Source organism: Emydura macquarii, unplaced genomic scaffold, assembly GCF_026122565.2.
Source record: "Emydura macquarii macquarii isolate MOO-44397 ecotype Brisbane River unplaced genomic scaffold, CSIRO-AGI_Emac_v2 contig_2676, whole genome shotgun sequence".
NCBI classification, from domain to species: Eukaryota; Metazoa; Chordata; order Testudines; family Chelidae; genus Emydura; species Emydura macquarii.
The window spans coordinates 38,105,215-38,122,626 of NW_027132813.1; the positions used below are offsets into that span (position 1 = coordinate 38,105,215).

General features: G+C 45.1%; 1 protein-coding gene across 1 annotated transcript in view; it reads right to left on the reverse strand.

Annotated features, from left to right (window-relative positions):
- Positions 1-17,201, reverse strand: part of WDPCP (WD repeat containing planar cell polarity effector) — a 243,472-nt gene extending 226,271 nt beyond the window's left edge. Inside the window, exons 1-2 of the mRNA XM_067565236.1 lie at positions 16,976-17,201; positions 8,600-8,699 (exon numbers count right to left, since the gene is read on the reverse strand). The gene's annotated coding sequence lies outside the window, so the exon portion shown is untranslated. The remainder of the gene's footprint in view (positions 1-8,599; positions 8,700-16,975) is intronic.
- Positions 17,202-17,412: the final 211 nt, after the last annotated feature.

Sequence of the window (17,412 nt, forward strand, 5' to 3'; positions counted from 1 at the left end):
TTGAGGGAGGCCAAAGCCAGGCCCTGCAGTTTAAGCTGCAGTAAGTACTCCAAGATGGCCTGTATAGGTGAGATGCTAGGGTGTAACCCTCTCGCTTCTGCCCACCCCGAAAACCTCCGCCACTTAGCTTTATATGTTACTTGCGTGGACGGCTTCCTGCTGCCCAGGAGGACCTGTTGAACCTGCATGGAACAGGCTCTCTCTCCCTCCGTCAGCCACAAAGTCTCCAGGCGGTGAGGTGGAGGGAGTCCAGGTCGGGGTGCAACAATCTCCCATGGTCCTGGGAGATCAGGTCGCACCGTCTGGGTAGCGGAATCGGTTCGGTGATGGAGAGGTCGAGCAGCATGCTGTACCAATGCTGCCTCGGCCACGCTGGGGCAATCAGGATAATGTCCGCCCTGTCCCTCTTGATTTTGAGGAGGACTTGGGGCAGGAGCGGGACAGGGGGAAAAGCATACATTAAATCCCCTGTCCAGGGAATCAAAAAGGCATCGGACAGAGAGCCCGGCTCGCGACCCCTGAGCGAGCAAAACCTCGGGCATTTCCTGTTCTCCGCTGTAGCAAACAGGTCCAGACGGGGAGTACCCCACCGTTGGAAGAGGCAAGCCACTATGTCCTGGTGCAAGGACCATTCATGGCGGGGAGAAAAAAATCTGCTGAGGCGGTCTGCCTCGCTGTTCCGTACCCCCGGGAGGTGAGAGGCAGATAAATGAAACCCGTGCCTCACCGCGAAGTCCCAGAGGTGAATGGCTTCCTGGCAGAGTGCCGAGGAACGTGCCCCCCTTGCCTGTTCATGTAGAACATGGCTGCCGTATTGTCCGTAAGGACTCGGACCACTCTGCCCCTGAGGAAGTGGAGGAAGGCCTTGCAGGCCAATCGGACCGCCCTGAGCTCGCGCACGTTGATGTGCAGAGCTCTCTCCTCCAGTGACCAAAGCCCTTGGGTGCCCTGATCGTGAGAAATGTGGGCTCCCCATCCCCGATCGGATGCGTCTGTGATGAGCGTCACAGATGGGATGAACTCTCTGAAGGGGATGCCCATCATCACTTCCCTCGGGTCCCTCCACCAATCGAGGGATGACAGCACCTGTGGGGGAACCAGGACCATTCTAGTTAGAGAATGCCGGTGTGGTACATACACCGAAGCCAGCCACGCCTGGAGAGGTCTAAGCCTCAATCGTGCCAGTCTCACCACATATGTAGAAGCCGCCATATGTCCCAACAGCTGCAGGCAGTGCCTGGCTGTCGTCATGGGGGACAAGTGGAGATCAGATATGATGGCTGCCATCGCCTCAAATCTTGCTTGAGGGAGGAAGGCTCTGGCTTGTACCGCATCTAGCCTGGCTCCAATAAACTCAATACATTGTACCGGAGTGAGTGTGGACTTTTGCTCATTGATAAGCAGCCCCAGTCTAGTGCACAATTCGCATGTGAGGAACAGACTATGTCTCACATGGGAACTCGACCTCCCCCTGAGTAACCAGTCATCCAGGTAGGGGAAGATTTGAACACCTTTACGGCGCAGGTGGGCTACCACCACAGCCATACACTTAGTAAAGACCCTAGGTGCTGAGGAGAGCCCAAAGAGTAGGGACCGAAACTGATAATGGCGTCCCGCTACCACAAACCTCAAAAACCGCCTATGGGCCGGTAATATCGAGATGTGAAAGTATGCATCCTTTAGGTCAAGGGCGGCATACCAATCCCCTGGGTCAAGGACCGGAATGATTGTGGCGAGGGAGACCATACGAAACTTAACCCGCCTAATATACCTATTTAGGCCACGGAGGTCCAGAATGGGCCTAAGGCCTCCCTTCGCCTTGGGGATTAAGAAATACTTAGAATAAAAGCCCCTGCCCTCTTCGGCCAGTGGGACTTCCTCCACTGCCCCCAACGTGAGGAGCGACCCAATCTCCTGCACAAGGAGTTGAACCGAGGCCGGATCCCCAATGGGGGACAGCCGCGGAGGGGTGTTGGGGGGAAAAGCTGTGAGCTGGAGGGAGTACCCCTTAGCAATCACCTCCAGGACCCACCGGTCCGTAGTAATGGCTTCCCAATCCGCAAGGAAAGGGCGAAGCCTATCTGCGAACGGCCGGCCAAGATCCCAGAGAGAAGGAAGAGTACCACCCTCCGGTTCTGGGTCAAAAACGTTTATTCGGATTACCCCCTTTCGAAGGCCCCTGCTGGCCCCCTGCAGAGGACCCTTGGCGGCCTCCTCTGCTGGGACCGCGGTAGCGCTCGCGACCCCTCCTCTGCTGGGCGGGGCGAGGAGCCGGCCTGGGCGGGGGTGGTGGTTGCCTCTGGGCTTGAGGCCTGGACTGCTGTTTGGAGGCCTGAGGGGTATACAACCCAAGTGACTTCAGGGTGGCCCGAGAGTCCTTGAGTGCGTGGAGTTTGTCGTCTGTCTTCTCCGAGAACAGACCCAGGCCATCAAACGATAAGTCCTGAATGGCCTGCTGTACCTCCTGGGTGAGGCCAGAAGCCTGAAGCCATGAACAGCGGCGCATCACTATCGCCGAGGCCATAGCCCTGCTGGCTGTGTCCGCCGCGTCACTAGCCGACTGCAGCGCAGCGGTGGCCACAGCAGCCCCTTCCTGGAGGATAGTGGAAAAGTCTGCCTCCTGGTCCGGGGGCAGCTGGGAGGCAAACCTCTGCATAGAGGCCCACAAGTTTTTATTATATTTCCCAAACAGGGCCTGATGGTTCGCTACTCTAAACTGCAGCGCCGCAGTAGAGTAAACCTTCCTCCCAAATAAGTCCATCTTGCGACCCTCCTTATCCTTGGGCGTGTTACCCTGGTTCCCCTGGCGGTCCCTCTGGTTGGCCGCATCGACCACCAGGGAGCAAGGTGCCGGGTGGTTGTAGAGGAACTCAAATGGTTCCTTGGGGACATAATACTTGCGTTCCACCCCCTTGGACGTAGAGGGCAGAGAGGACGGGGTCTGCCAGAGTTTCCTGGCTATCTTCATGACATTGTCATGTACTGGCAAGGTGGCCCGTGAGGGTCCCAGAGAGCTCGAGGGCCCAAAAAGGGGGTCCTCCTCCTCGGACATGAGCTTAAACTCCATGCCTAAGTTTTCAGCCGCTCTCTTTAGGAGGTCTTGATGAGCCCTAAAGTCAAACAGGGGCCCCTTACGATCCCTGGCTGCTGCCTCATCAGGCGATGAGGAGGAAGAGAAGGGTAGGGGCGCAGTGGAGGGTCCCTCCCCTGGGTCCGAATCCTCCGACCCTTGCTCCTGAACCTTAGGTGCGGGAGGTACGGGGGAGCCACCGCCGAGTGCAGCGACACTGAGCCCTGGGGCATAGTGGCATTCCAGGGCCCCCAGTACGGCCACTGCCAAGGCCCTTGGGTCCACCCTGGGGCCTGCAGGGAAGGCTGCTGCAGCTGCACAGCCTTCCTGTCCCCAGAGCCCGCCGTGCGTCGTCTATGTCGCCGATGCGTGGAGCGGTCGGGCGAGGACGACGCGGACCGGTGCCGACGTCGGCGGTGCCGGCGATACGAGGAAGTCAAGGATGATGACGACGACGTAGCCGACCGGCCTCTGCGGTGAGAGGACTTGCGGTACCGCTTCCCTCCCCGGGACCGAGAGCGGTACCGATGACGGCGACGTAGAGGAGAGTCCCGTCGCCCCGATGTCGGCGTCGGGCCAACCGGTGCCGGGCTCATCATCGGTGCGGCCCCCATCGGTGCCGGGCCTAACGGTGCCTGGACCATCGGTGCCGGAGCCATCGGTGCCGGAGCCATCGGTGTCTCTGGACCTTTCGAGACCGACGGTGACCGGGAGCGGTGCCGAGACGGGCTCCGTGCCGAAGAGTGCAAGCCCGAGTTTCGGTCCCTGCTGGCATTGGAGCTGGACACACGGCTCCGGCGACGGACTCGGGACCGCCCACGGTGCCGCGGTGCCGAGTCGCTCGACGACCTAGAGTCGGAGCTCGGAGGGGAGCCGACGCTCTCCACCCTCCGTGACCGTCTGGAAGGAGACTTGGATTGGGAACGTCTCCAACCACCGAGACCACCCAGCGCGGGTTTGCCTCGAGACGCAGGTCCCTTGTCCCTCGGCCGAGGGGGGGACGGAGGCATAGGCATGGCCATAAGGGCCCGTGCCGCGGTAAATGCCTCCGGCGTCGACGGCCCTTGCGGGTGCACTCCCCCACCCCCAGGAGTCGGGGGAGGCAACCCGCGCGGAGACCCCGGTGCCGGAGTAACCTCTACGGCCCGTGACTGGGGCGTCTCCGTGCTCCCGCCGCCCTGCGAGGGCCGGGGGGAGATCTCTGGTGCGGCCGAGGGCCGTGCCGACTTCTTGGGACCCTTGGAGGCCTTCTGCGGTGCCGAAAGCGGTGCCGGAGGGGGGGCGCTCCGCACCGACGACACACTCGGTGCTGACGGAGACCGGGACTGTTCAGAGGCTGGACGGAGCGCCGACTCCATAAGTATTGCCTTTAGCCTCGCGTCCCTCTCCTTTTGGGTGCGAGGCTTAAAGGACTTGCAGATTCTGCACTTGTCTCGACGGTGTTCTTCCCCAAGGCACCGGAGACAACGGTCATGCGGGTCACTGATCGGAAAGGCTTTGGTGCACAAGACACAGTTCTTAAAGCCAGTGGAGCCCGGCATGACTCCAGAAGGAGGAACCCCGTCCGGGGTTCAGACTTAACACTAAACTATAAACTAACTAACTCTATAAACACTATAAACAACAACTTTGAAAAACAGTCAAACAACTAGGGAATGAGCTACTTGCACGCAGCAAGAGGCGATAGTTCCAGCAACCGTCACAGGCGGAAAGAAGGAACTGGGGACCCGCGGTGCCAGCAGCGCCCTTTATACCGTGATATGAGCGCGGCACTCCAGGGGGCGCCTGAGCTGGCCATGCGGGGCTTGCTAGGGAAAAAGTTCCGGGAATCTGTGCACGGGGCGCGCACACACCTACATTGGAATGCATATGAGCAATCACTCGAAGATAGAAAGTACAGTTACTCTGATTTACATTTTGAAATATTCAAATACTTGACTCAGTCTGTCAAAAAGCTCATTAGCTATAAATCAGAGAAGTAACACTGGATTCTTTTGCACAATACATAAAGGCCAATCCTGTCAGATCCTGCCTGTAGAACTTCCACTAAAATAAATGGTATTTCACATGTGGAGGACTTGAAGGATTACACCCTTGGTTCACATTTTTCCTTGATGAGACGTGCAACCACATCAAGTTCGTCTAGCTGACAAAAAAAATGTTTTTAATTCAATTACATTAATATGCTTGGCAATCCCTTTATCACCTGTATTAATATTTGTTTACTATATCAACAGCCACTTTTCTAAGTAGTATTGCATCATGAAATATTAATGAATCTAGAAAAAAAAAATCTACAGCACAATAGATATCAGATAAATATTTCATCATCTAAAGATTAATGAATCATTTATTTTATTTTTTTGCTGTGAGGCCTGTTAAATTTTACTTTTAAGAAATAAGTTAATTAAACTTTGTAAATGTTCATTGAAGCTTTTGGGAGAGTATCTTATGCTCTTTTGTACAACTGATGTAACGACCTTGTAATTAGGTAATAAAAAAATGCATATGTCATTTGGCTCAGAGTCTACAAAACAATAACCTTTTACTACTACTTGTATGCAAATATATAACAAACATTTGAAAAAGGCTGAAGTGCCTCAAAACTTATTAGTCTGAAAATACATTTATTATGTTCAGTATCATTTTAATGTTGCCTTACTAGATATCTTAATTTATCCTGTCTTTATATTCCCCAAACAATAAATGACAGAAGAATTAACTATAAAAAATTGTCAAAATAACAATTCAATTAGCCAAACTTTTTACAACAATGATAAACAAATTACAAACAAAGCTGTGTCTGTAAAATGAATATTTGTTACATTTTCTTTATAATGGGTATGCCCAGTAATATGAACTCAAAAGCCTTACGAAGTACACTATTATACTGTACCATCTATTATAACACTGAAAATGATGGGGTCAATCCAAAGAATTTAGCCTTGCACTTGTCGAGGCAAAGAGACTCAATAAGTAAGTTATAAAAAAGGCTGCTTTTACCCCCCAAAAAAGGAGAATGTTCCTTAAGAGAAAATGTCACTTGTTACCAAAGTTTTAGATCACTTTTAAAGCAAACAGCACCCATTGGCGGATTTGCTTTGTCCAGAAGGGGTGAATTCAGTGGAGATGGATTAAGTGAATTTACTTCCTAGCTGAGCACATAAGGGGACTAGCATCTGCAAGATAAGGCCTCTCTATTCATACAATGATTTGGGAACGCAACTGCATGATGGCTCAACTTTGCATGAGACTGGCTATGGTGATGACACAATCAATCTGTAATCCTTTAAGAGGCCTCAAATGGTACCTATCTCCCATAACAAGCTACATGGTTATTCAGAGAATGTGAATAGGGCATTGGCAGGCAATCTGGGGTCTTCCAGAGTGACAACGGAGCCCTGAGCAGAGATAGCATAATACCACAATGTGGCTGCAATGTCCCAATAGATTTTATTGGGGAGGAGAGAGATTAACTTGGCAAAAACTGTCTGGTGCTATAGTTAAACTACTGGTAATTGTTGATAAAGTTGCACCAGTTCAGTTTCACAAGGCTGTCTATATTATACTATGCAAATAGTTAGTTTATATATAATATACACGCACACTTACATGTATTTATCTAAAATATTTATCTATTGCTTCCCATCAATGTAGCATCTATAAACTGCACAATCTTTAATGTATTTATCATCACATCACTAGAATATAGGAACATACTATTTTCCCCACTTTTACATATGGGAAATGGAGGAACACAGAGTTTAAGTGACATGTCCAAGGGCACACAGGAAGTCTGTAGCAGAACAAGTAACTGAACCCAGGTCTTCTGGGTCCTAGGCTAGGGCCATAGGACTGTACCATAGTTCTTCTCTCCATATCCATGCATACACACACAGGAATGATATCCATATGACAAAAACGCAAATCCATGTAAAAAATCACAAACCATGGTCATCTCACCTGCATTTCTTTTGCTAATCCCTCCCTGTTGGAATTACAAATAGATGCTTTTTTAAAAAAGAAATTAATCTGCCATACAACTGTTCCCTTCTCACAATACAACTGTCTCAGATATAACAAGCAACACTCAATCCTGTACTAGCCAAAAGTGCAAGGTCCAATATCTCCAATTTCGATTATGACATAACTGGCATCACAGAGACTTGATGGGATAATTCACAGGACTAGAATATTGTTATAAAAGGAACAGCTTGCTCAGGAAGGACAGGCAGAGAAAAAAGGAAGGAGGTATTGCCTTGTGTATCAAAGATGTATATATTTACACTGAGGCCAAGATAGAAGTGGAAGCTGAATGTCCTTGGGTAAGGATAAAATGGGTAAACAAGAGTGATGTCATGGTAGGATGTACTATAGGTCACCTAACTAGGAAGAAGAGATGGATGAGGCTTTTTTAAAAACAACTAATAAAAATCATCCAAAGCACAGAACTTGGTGACAATGGGACAACTACCGAGACATCTGTCGGGAAAATAATACAGCAGGACACAGATTACCCAACAAATTCTTGGAATCCATTGGAGACAATTTGGTATTATAGAAGGTGGAGAAACTGACTAGGGTAGATGCTGTTCTAGAGTTCATTCTGACAAATAGGGAGGAATTGGTTGAGAATTTGAAGGTGGAAGGCAGCTTGGGTGAGAGTGATAGAGTTCATGATTTTAAGGAATGGTAGGAGGGAAAACAGCAGAATAAAGACAGTGGACTTTAAAAAGGTAGATTTAGAAACTCAGAGAATTGGTAGGTAAAACCCCATGAGAATAAGTCCAAGGGGACAAAGAGTTCAGGAGAGTTGGCAGTTTTAAAAAAAAACTTTACTAAGAACACAAGAGCAAACTATTCCAATGCATATGAAAGATAGGAAGTATGATAAAGAGACCATGCAAGCTTAATCAGGAGACTTTCAAAAACCAGAAAATCAAAAAAGAGTCAAACAAACAGCGGAAACTAGGTCAAATTACAAAGAAAGAAAGTACATATAATATATGTACACACACACACACACACACACACACGCTATATAACATGTTATATATAATAAATATTATATAAACAGGCATGTAGGGACAAAATTAGAAAGGTCAAGGCACAAAACAAGATTAAATTAGCCAGGGACATAAAGAATAACAAAAAACATTTTACAAATACTTTAGAAGCAAGAGGAAGAGCAAGGACAGAGCACACCCATCATTCAATGAGGAGGGAGAGACAATAACATAAAATGCAGTAATGACCAAAGTGTTTAATGCTTTTTTTGTTTGTTTTCACCAAAAAAGTTATCAGTGATCGGATGACTACTATAGTGAACATCAGCGTAAATGAGGTAGAATCTGAGGCTAAAATAGGGAAAGAACAAGTTAAGAATTACTTAGACAAGTTGGAAATACATCCTAGAAAACTTAAGGAACTGGCTGAAGAGCTCGCTGAGCCATTATCGATTATCTTTGAAAAATCACAGAGGATGGCAGAGATCCCACAGAACTGGAAATGGGCAAATACAGTACTTACCTATAAAATGGGGAAGAAGGAAAACCCAGGGAATTATAGACCAGTCATCTTAGCTTCCATACCCGGAAAAATAATGAGCAAATAATCAGTTTGTAAGCACCTAAAAGATAATAAGGAAACAAGTAATAGTCACATGGATTTGTCAAGAACAAATCATGTCAAACCAACTTAATATACTTCTTTGACAGGGTAACAAGCTTTTTGGATAGGGGAAAGTTGTAGATGAGATTTACCTTGACTTTTGTAAGGCTTTTGATACTGTCTCACATGACCTACTCATAAACAAATAGGGAAATAAAACCTAAATGAATCTCTTACAAGTTGGGTGCACAATTGTTTGAAAATACTATACTCAGAGAGTAGTACTAATGGTTCACTTAAGCTGGAAGGACATATCAAGTGGAGTCCCACAGGAGTCTGTCCTGGGTTTGGCTCTATTCAGTATCTTCATAAATTATTTGGATAATGGCATAGAGAGTACACTTATGAAGTCTGCGGAAAATATCATGCTGGGAATGATTGCAAGCCCTTTGGAAAGCAGAATTAAAATTCAAAAATGATCTTGACAAACTGGAGAAATGGTCTGAAATGAGGAGGATGAAATTCAGTAAGGACAAATGCAAAGTACTATACTTAGGAAGGCATAATTAATTGCACAAATAGAAAATAGGAAATTACTGCCTAGGAAGGAGTACTGCAGAAAAGGATTTGGGGTTTACAGTGGATCACATATTAAATGAGTCAACAATGTAATACAGTTGCAAAAAAGCACACTTCATTGGGATGTATTAGCAGGAGTGGTGTAAGCAAGACACGAGAAGTACTTCAACTCTACTCAGCACTGATAAGGCTTCAATTGGAGTACTAGGTCTAGTTCTTGGCACCCCACTCTAGGAAAAATGTGGACAAATTGGAGAAAGTCCAGAGAAAAGGAACAAATATGATTAAAGGTCCAGAAAACATGATCAATGAGGAAAGATGAAAAAAATTGGTTTGTTTAGTTTGGAGAAGAAAAAACTAAGTTGGGGGAGGACAAGGGACATGATAACATTCTTCAAATATGTAAAAGGCTGTTATAAAGAAAAAAGAGTTTTCAAAAAATGTATTAGAATTTCTCTTTCCTTCGCCTACTGTGCCCTGTATAGTGGGACTCATTCTGCTAAGGAAGGCTTATATAGGGACACAAAAAATTTCCCCAATATTTTTAAACTCTCAAACATTTCTCAAATAGTTATGTTGCAAAATATGTCATATACAGAATACTTCAAAGAATGGTATACTGTAAAGATTTTATTGGCACTTGCTTGAGATAACCTGCACAGTTCACTAACGGTTTTGCCAATTCAGCCTCCCCAAACTCATGATAAATCTTTAAACCACATATAGCAATCATGTATTATCTTTCATGTGTATATATATATTGTTTTAAATGTTCTATATTTAAACAGACAGTTTTCTTCTTATGAAATGAGCTACAGCACAAAATGGTGAAAAATTTCTGGAGTGACCTCAAGACCCTACAACTTGTAAATTAGCAAAGGAAGCATCTAGATAAGTGTTACGGAATATATTTGAGGTTTTAATGAAAGTCATATTACAAAAAAGTTGATAGTAGTAGTGTTATCCCAGAATTGAAGAAAGTGTTATCCCACAATTTGATTAAGATAATTTCAGCCATACTATATACATTCAGCCACCATTAATTAATAAAATAGAACACCAAAAAGTTAAGGGTTAATTTGAACAAGCAAGGCTTCTGGAGGCAAGGTCAAATACTAGCTGCAGAATCGCAGTTTTTGGTAATCGGAATGGGAGAAGGTGAGAAAAGAATTAACAAATTATGAGACTGAAAGAAAACAAGTGGATGGAGACCTTGAGTTTGGGCGTCTTTGATACAGAAGCTTATTATGGCTAAGATTGTTAGGAATATTTTATTGATAAGTAGTTTATTGAAGTTAGGAGAAGTGATGACCCAGTAGGAGTCACTATGAGCTATGTGTTTTGTAAAAGCTAGTTATAAAAAGACTAGATAATAAAGTGTACTTTGGAGCAGTTCTCTGAAGCTATCCCAAGAGATTTTTTCCTGACACCTTACTCCCCAGCAGGGAAGAGACCAGCCATTGTTGACCTGCTGATAATTACTTGATACCATCTCAGATTTTAGATAATTATTTGGGATGTTCTAAACCTATTACTTATGTCGGTGTGTGCTTAAATCTAATAAATAGTAGTTTTGATAAGAGCACCTGTTTGTATCAATCTTTCATCAGCTGGAAGCGCTATGTTCCCATTAATTTATTCTGACACCGCCTGGAGTGAAACAGTTGCGTTACCACTGCTCTGGGTTTTAAAACCTTGGATAACAGCAGTACAGAATCATACAGCTTTAAAGTTTAGTTGCACTGTATTAAAAACCAATATTCAAATAAATTATTTTTCCCTGCAGTATACCAAGTTTTTGGAGATAGAATTAAAACTGGACTTTCATTTTAGACTGACTAAACTATAACAAGTCTATAATAATGTATGTTCTAGTACGCTCCAAGTGCTGAATGTCCAGGGTGTTGTGAGACAGCATTTTGCTTCAGGCATCTGAAACTTAATGCTACTTGAATATTCTCTGTTGGTTATTGTTAGAATGGAATTTCAACTATTTCCTACAATTTGATACCTGAATAGTGCTACGCAGTACAAAATTTCTGAAGCATATATCTAAGGCTGACATAGCGGCTTAATGTTGTGTTGTTTATTGCTTTAGCAAAATTAATTTCTGCCGTCTTCTACTGTAAATTCATGTACCACCTGGAGATTTAAATTCAGAGTTTAACTGCAGTGTATTTCCAACTGTCCTGACTGCTACACTGCCGCCGGCCCATGTGCGCCAGACAGGTAGAAAAATATAATGCCATCTTATAACACTACCTCACATGCTTTTGAATCCAAAAGTAGCCATACAGTGGGTACCGTAAATAAGCACGTCATTCAGTGCCTTGCTTCAAACAAGTCTGATTACGTATCACAACATTTAAAAAGACCACATGGTTTGTCCATAATTAAAAGTATATTGCACAATCCTTAGGAAAATATCTTATGACTGAAATATTTCAACAGGCTCCTACGTAACTAAATTCCATGTTTGTGGTCATAAATGTACAATACATTAATTACCTCAGTTCAAAACAAAGGGCTAGATTCCAACTTTACAATCTTCCCTCAATCAGGGACAGTGTGTAGCTGTAGCACTCTAGAAGCAGATCAGAAAACAAATTGTGACTACAGCCAAATTTTCCCCTGCTTCCCTCTTGCTTGGGTGGATGGGGAAGTTATTTCTCCTCTTTTCATGATGAAGCTTTCTCTCAGTGCTCTTCCCACTCTGCATCTGCATTTCACCCACTTGCTCTCCTCTTCACAACCAGATTCACAATCTCAGCAGGACTGAGAAAGAGGAAAGCAAGCTTTCCTCCCATTCTCCTGTATAGCCAAGTGAGAGCTGGGGACAATCTAGCCTTAAATTTGGCAGTTAAAGATTCATTCATCTGACCCTATTTAAGCTCATGCAGAAAGATCATATTTCTATTTATGTGGTTTGATAGTTTAGTTCTATCTGATACGTTAGTTTTCATAAACTACATGAAGAGTCTATCTGGTCATGAGATAAAGAAAGGCAAAAGTAAAAAAAACTGTATAAAAAGGGTGGGCAAACACTAGGAACATATTAATTTAATCAACAATTATTTTTAATTTGCAATCAAAACTTTTAAGTTATGTAACAGTAATTATGTTTAAATCCTTTTAAAACAATTAGAGGGATACCATCAAATTAAAAATGTATACTTCTGTCTGAAAATATTTAGTCTACTATTGTTATGAACAGCACCTAAGGTTAGTAAAACTGAAACAGACTAGAGAAAAAAAGACTTTCAGATTTTCATTTGGCGCAACTGACATGAATTGCTGTGTAGCTAGTTTCACTCTTATTCTTGAGTGGTCAGTTTCCTCTTTTGTTTATCTGGGCCTAAAACACAGCAACAGGGGAGAAAAACATTTTTAATTAGAAGAGGATGTTTGTAAGAAAACACAAAAATTGGCAGAGGAACTCAGTGTGGTAACTACAACTACTTTTTTGTGGGGACGCATTAAATTTACTAGATTTTGAACTGTCAATCTCTGTAATATTGCGTTCACTGGGCTGCTAGTTCCACCTAACAGCAGTAACACATGAGGCAAATAAATGAAAGCTGCTATCTTTCCTTCAGAATTTCTTAGGCACTTTTCTCAGCAGCACTATGGAGATGCATCTGAAACAAGGTATGTAAACAAAGTAATTCCCCCCGCTCCAAAACCAGATAAATCAAGGACTTTGTAACCTCTCTGTCCCCTGTGATCAAATGGCAAACTACTCTATTCCTAATACTCAGAGTTCCTCATCTCCTAGCCTCCCATAAAGCCCAGGTATTAACCTGGCAGCTCGGGATTTTCAGGGAAATTCAACTGTTGAGCTGTTTACTGTGACTTCCACCTATCCACATGGAAAATCTCTAAGTGTGTATATATTAAAGACAGAAACATTTCAAACATTCAAATAATGGAATCCATGATACCAATGACATCCACTATAAAAAAATGCAGCTTTAATTATTGTCTTGCTTCTATGGCTAGGAGTGATTTTGGCAGCACTAAACCAGCCAATATGAGAATAGTGAAATATGTTTACATTCATATTTTTGTTCAGAATATTTTTTCTACTAAGCAGAGGGCCAGAGATGCTATCAGGACATCCACTGCCCCCATCTTCCATAGTTTTGAGGAAAATCTACAAATTCCTCTCTCTTTGCTTCCTTGTCATGGTGAAAGCTGCCGCTGACAGTGGGCTTTCCACAGGAAGCTGGCCAGTTTGTACAAACCTTTCTTTACCCCAGTAATTAATGAGAGGCGGGAGAAAATCTAGTAAGACCTAATTTCCCCAACCACAGCACTTAGAAACTTTAGATCTCATCTCTTCCCTTTAGCTGAATGCCAATGGAGAAAGTGAGAGAGTGGGTAATGACCTAAGAATGTGGCACTAGACACTGGTGTTAGCATTGCTAATAACAGCAAAACCGCCTTACAAAAGGAAAAGATGCTTCCTGGTCATGCTTTATATTAAGGCTGCATTTATAAATGGTTTTGTAAAGGACTAATGAATTATTAATAAATGTTATAAGCATGTTATAGAAATTAGTAGTATTTGTTAGAAATGGCTAATAAGCACATCAATGGAATGTGTTATAAAAGACACCTATTGAGCTACTGGACTCTATACAAATCTAAAAGAACTGATATAAAACTGATTAACCATTTATTAAAACATCTACTAATCAATTATTAACTTTTTTATAAACTATAACAGGAACCTTAATATCAAGTGCAACCAATTTCCTAAAAGGCTGCTTGAAGTTTCTGTTAACAGAATGAAAACCCACTGAAATATAATGAAGTAATCCAGGACTTTTGTACCATAATAATAAGAATTTCTAGGCAAGTTCACTATATCTTTTATGCTTATGCAGTCTCATGCTGAGCTTATAAAAATGAACAATGAAAAAAGAGAACTAAGTGTAACTATTAAGAATAAAGCAACTAAACTTTTATGGGAAATACTATCTGAAATTTTTCCTTTTATGATTAAATTTTCTGCAATTTTTTTCTAAACTCTTTAAGTTCAAGTTCTTGCTTATTTTTTGTCTTTGTCCAACCTTTTTAATTGTTTTACTATTATATATTGGTCTCTCTCCTGCAAGGTTGTTTCATTGTTAATTTATTGCTTCTATTTCTCTTTTTCCCCTTTTGGTATTTTATTGTAATATTTTATTGTTATTTCTTTATAGCTCTTATAGTCTTTTTACTTTTTTCTCTGCTCAGCTAATTCAGACTAGGCTCCCCAAGATGCTCTAACCCAGTGGTTCCCAACCTTTTTGCCTTGAGGGCCATAAATATCAGTTTTACAACCCTGAAGGGCCACCAATATCCACCAGCAGCCCCCCAACTCCTCAGCTCCCTGGCTGCAGCAAGGAAACTGCATGCATCCTGTAGCCCTGTGCACTCCACCTGGCTCCCTTCTGCAGCCAGGGGGACAGGAGATCAGTGCTCCCCTCCCTCTGGCTCCAACAAGGACCCAGACAGAGCGCTTTGCTATGCTCCCTGCTACAGCCCGGGGGAGGGGAGCACTGATCTCCGGTCCCCTTGGCTGCAGCAAGGAGCCGGCACCAGTCTTGTAGCCCCACGGCAACGTGCTCCACCTGGGTCCTTAGGCAGCGGCTCCATTCTGCAGCCAGCAGGAGGGGAACGGTGGGCCACTTTGAAAGATCTCATGGGCCTTTTTGGCCTGCAGGCCACAGATTGGGAACCACTGCTCTAACCTCTGTCATTGCCAGGGCTATAAATGAATGACTGAAATTCAAAGTTTGCAAATAGACCATGTAACTACATAGATTAAAACTATTTTAAAGATTCACTAAAATCCTATTGAATTGTCTATATACTTCTATTCTTCCCCCAAAATTGTAAAGTTTCAGTAGGAGACAAAAGGGTAATGAAAATATGATTAATTTACCCCCTCCCCCCAAAAAATCATCAATTTCAATGGATGACAAAGAAAAAGAAAATCCCATCCAAACTACAGTTATAGCACAGCTATAACTACACTGCGATGCATTAAAGCACACAGGCAGCTATTAAACAAATAACTTCTTTTTTAAAAATAAGACAGAAGAATCTGGCTGAGTAGGTTTCAAAAATTAAGTTAACCCCAAGAAGACAGACATCAGACTAAAACATTTTAAATAAGAGAGTTCTGTATGCTCTTAATTCTCTCTCTCTCTCTCTCTCTCTCTCTCACACACACACACACACACACACACACACACACCACCCACTAATTTGTTTATTTTATATTTTGTTCATCATTCATATAGCATCTTTAATCCAGAGTGGTAGGTAAGAAAAAACAGAGCAATGAAACGATCAAGAACAAGCAACAACAAAACCATAATAACAATTATTGCTCTCAAACAAAGACAAAATATTGGGCTTACAAGATAAGAACAGATAAATAACTAAAATTAACACTAGCAAAAATTCTAAATGTTTTGAGGTGGCATTTACAACAATGAAGAGTCAGAAAAATAGGGAAGAAAAGAGTTTCAAATTGTGGATTAAACAAATAACATGATATTCAGAAAGAACAACAGAAAAATGAATGGTGACAAGAAAATTGTGACGTGAGAAACAAAAGGAGTAATTTGGAAGTTAGACTGTCTTTGGCTGTACAGCGCCTAGCACAATGGGTTCCTGGTCCATGACAGAGGCTAAAAGGCGCTACAACAATACACTATTTTTAATTATTTGTAAGAGGTAAAGGAAGAAGGGTAGAACAGACCCGTTTGAACAACAGCATTAAATGTAGCAGTGAAAATCTTAATAATTAGGCACTTAAAAAAACAGCAAAGTAAAAGAAAAGAGGGAAAGTGTGCTTAGTGAGGCACTGAAAACAAGCTAGATATGCTGCCTGGATTTGGATTACCTGGAGTGTCTAAGGGGAAGATTTTGGAGGATTATAGCATTAAGAACGGCCAGGCTGGGTGGAACCAATGGTCCACCAAGCCCAGTATCCTGCCTTCCAACAGTGGCCAATGCCAGGTGCTCCAGAGGGAATGAACAGAACAAGGCACCTATCAAGTGATCCATCCCCGTCTGCCAGTGCCAGCCTCTCTCGGCCAGTGCCAGGATTGCACAAACCCCAGCATGACACTCTAAATGCGCAGCCTGGGGCTGCCTCCACCGCCCTGCCGTTGGGACCCCGGCGGCCTGGACAGGAGTCCGCACCGAAGTGCGGCGGGCAGGCATCGAAAGGTCCCGCCCGGGTCCACACGGGGGAGCGGAGTTACCGCGCGGCGGGGCGGTGTAGACAGGCCCTCGTCGCAGGTTTCTAACGGCACACTGGGATGTACGCAATGCTGCCCTTCCGGCCTCCTACAGCCTCTCCGCTGGCTTCTCTTTAGCCCGCGGGGCCCGCGGCCGTTGAAGCGCTGCTACTCACGCCCCTCCGTCCCGCCTGGCCCGGCCCTAGATTCCAGCCAGGCCCCGGGCCCCCGAGCGACATGACGGGACAGGGAGTAGAGCAGGCCCGCAACGGCAACTGCTTCTGCGTCCGCCGGATCCTAGCAACCGCGCGCTCCGCTCCTGTCGCTTGGCAACCAAGATTAACAACAACTTGCCCCGCGCATGCGCACATACCGCCCGCCTCTCCCTGCCCCCTCAGCTTTTCAATTTGCGCGTGCGGACAGAACACGCTTAACGCCCCCCTTCGCCTCTTTGGCTGCGCATGCGCGCACTCACCGGTTCGCTCGAAACGGGGAGCGTCGCCTCGGCGCGCACACCGTCCGCCGACCTCCTGCCCCGTCCCGGCTTGTTCTGCCTGGCGAGCGTACGCATAGAGAAACAGGCGGCCCACGTTTCTTCTGTAGCGCATGCGCAGAAACTTGGCGCTGTAGCGGCCCCTGGCGGAGTGTGGGGAAGCTGTTCGCCGATTTGGGGGCCTGCTGTGAATGTACCCGGCTGTCACTGCGAGAGCTCCTCGGCGGTGGGCGGGGCGGTGGAAAGAGAACGGGCACCATCGCTACCGTCACCACCCCCCCTCCCCCCGTGCTTAATTCGGCAGCGAGGCTGGCCCGGCGCATGCTGGGAGTTGTAGTACTCCCGCTAGGGAGACAATAGGACGTGCGGAGCGCAGGCCGGGCAGAGACTACAGCGCCCAGGCGGCTGCGCGGTGAGGG